This window comes from Dioscorea cayenensis, chromosome 19, assembly GCF_009730915.1.
Source record: "Dioscorea cayenensis subsp. rotundata cultivar TDr96_F1 chromosome 19, TDr96_F1_v2_PseudoChromosome.rev07_lg8_w22 25.fasta, whole genome shotgun sequence".
Classification (NCBI taxonomy): Eukaryota; Viridiplantae; Streptophyta; class Magnoliopsida; order Dioscoreales; family Dioscoreaceae; genus Dioscorea; species Dioscorea cayenensis.
The window spans coordinates 10,251,196-10,253,718 of record NC_052489.1 but is presented as its reverse complement, the minus strand read 5'-3'; the positions used below and the strand labels follow the sequence as shown (position 1 = coordinate 10,253,718).

The 2,523-nt window shown below is 41.7% G+C and overlaps 1 non-coding gene across 1 annotated transcript; it reads right to left on the bottom strand.

Annotated features, from left to right (window-relative positions):
- LOC120250863 lies at positions 1 to 106 on the bottom strand. The gene has a single exon (XR_005533195.1). It is a non-coding gene; the product is annotated as a small nucleolar RNA R71 (small nucleolar RNA).
- Between the last annotated feature and the right edge of the window lie 2,417 nt (positions 107 to 2,523).

The window sequence follows — 2,523 nt, the reverse complement described above, 5'->3', positions numbered from 1 at the left end:
AGCTTCATAATTAGATGTCTTCATTTGTTCAGATGGAACTTGAAACTTTGTTTGAGACTTGGGAATGATTCAAAGACCTTTTGCGGAAGTGTCCACAACATGGGTTCCTCGAGTGAATGATCAATAATACATTTTATAACGGGTTGAGCTCAAGCAATAAACAACTTCTAGATGTAGCCGCAGGAGGTACAATGGGAAACAAGACTCCGAAAGAAGCCCGGCAATTGATTGAAGAAATTGGTTTGAATAGCTACCATTGGAATGCAAGAGAAAGGAAGAAAGTGGATGAACTCTATGAAATTGATGCGGTTACATCCTTGGCAGCCCAAGTAGAGACATTAAGCAAGAAATTGGATACATTGACTTCACCAAGGGTAGCCACAATCACAAGTTATATTGGTTGTAGGGGTTCACATATGCCATCTGATTGTCCTATTTTGATTGCTAGTTCAGCCCAAAATGAACAAGTATACTTTGTGAGCAATTCGGGAACAGGATAAGGTAATCCTTATAGCAACACCTACAACAAAGGGAAATAAAAAGCCATGGCACCACCAAGTTTCCAACAACAACAACAAGCCCCGAACATGGAGAATTGAGTTTTAGGCTTGGAGACCCGAATGACCGACTTAGAGAAAGCTTTGACATGATTCGTCCAATCATCGGATACAAGGTTCCAATAGGTCAAAGCTACACTTCACAACCACACTGCGTCATTACATAATCTAGAAAATCAAGTGGGGCAAATTGCGAAGTCATTGTCGGAGAGGCCACAAGGAAGCTTGCCTAGTAAGACCAAAATTAATCTGAGAGAACATGTGAAGATAATCACTTTGAAAAATGGTCGTAAGGTTGAAGGTAGGCTTCCAAGTGAGAACAACAATGTTGAAGCACTCGAGGTAATGGAGGTTGAGGAGAGAGTTAACAAAGAGAAAGAGGTGGCACCCCACCTTACAAACCAAGAATCCCTTATCCTTTAAGGTTGAAGAACGATCTAAACGATGAGCAATATAAGAAGTTCTTGGGTCTATTCAAGCAATTGCACATCAACATTCCTTTTGTGGAAGCGTTGTCCCAAATGTCTCGGTATGCAAAGTGTTTGAAGGATCTTTTGACCAACAAGAAGAAGTTGGAGGAGAGTGCATCGGTGATCTTAGATGCCTCTTGTTCGTCAGTTTTGCAAAAAAATATGCCGAATAAGAAGAAAGACAACGGAAGCTTCATCATCCCGTGCAACATTGGTAATTTGGGTGAAGATATGGCATTGGCGGATTCAGGGGCTAGTATCAACATCATGTCATACTCTTTCTTTCAGAAGCTAGGCTCGGGAGACCCTAGGCCTACTCGGATGACACTTCAATTGGTGGACCGAACGGTGAGACATCCGAGGGGCATCATTAAAGATGTGCTCGTCAAGGTTGACAAGTACATATTTTCTGTAGACTTTGTAGTGTTGGATGTCAACAAAGATATAGATGTTCCTTTGATACTTGGAAGGCCATTCTTGTGCACTTCCAAGGCACTTATCGACATGGACGGTGGGGAATTGACACTGAGGGTTGGCGACGACAAGTTGACATACCGCCTTGCCAAAGCCATGCGACAATCTCTCAACTTTGATGATACACTTTATTTTCTTGACACTACCAGTGAACTAATCGATGAATATGTGCAGGACATGATGAATCTGGACTCGTACGAGGGGTTGCTAGACAAAGAAGTGGAGGATGAAGAAGTCTTCATGCTTGGTCTAGAGGAGAAGATACAACCTACCCTGGAGATCATGAAGAAGATGCTCTGGAAGATGAAGTACGCAAGGAGACATCACAAGAAATGCCCCCAGTCTAATGGGGATGAGCAAGAACAAAGTAAGGGTGACGAACCCTTGTGCGGTAACAAATCCGATAAGTCCCTATCTATCTTCAAAAGACTATGTTCATCATGCTTTCAAGTCATGGGTAAGAAGAAAACCATCATCTATGAGACCCCATGAGGTAAGGCAAGGTACATCAAGCTAAGTGACATTAAACAAGCGCTTCTTAGGAGGCAACTCAAGTCTTTACTATTTTTCTAGGTTTTCGTTAGTGTTTGCATGAATAAGAGCTTAAGTGTTGGTGTCTTGATCTTTTACATGCTATTATTGTGATTTTCTCGTGGATATTTGGTGTTTTCATGTGCTTAATTTTATTTTGGTGAAGTTTCTTAGTCCTTTGAGAATGTTTTTCATGTTTCTCTTGTTACTTTTGTATAATATAGACAGGCTTTGACTACTTGTAAATGTTCAAAAATTTTCTGCTACATCTTTGATTTTTCCTAAGTAATCCAGAGAAAACACACGGGCGTGTGGAAATTCCACACAGGCGTGTGTTTGCATTTAGAGCTCATCCTGAGAGGACACAGGGGCGTCCGTCTGTCCCTGTGAACAACATTGTGATGGCCACACTTCCTTGTGGAATTTCAACATGGGCATGTGTTTCTCTGTAGAGGTTCAGAGAGCTATCCTGAGAAGACACTGTGGCTTGT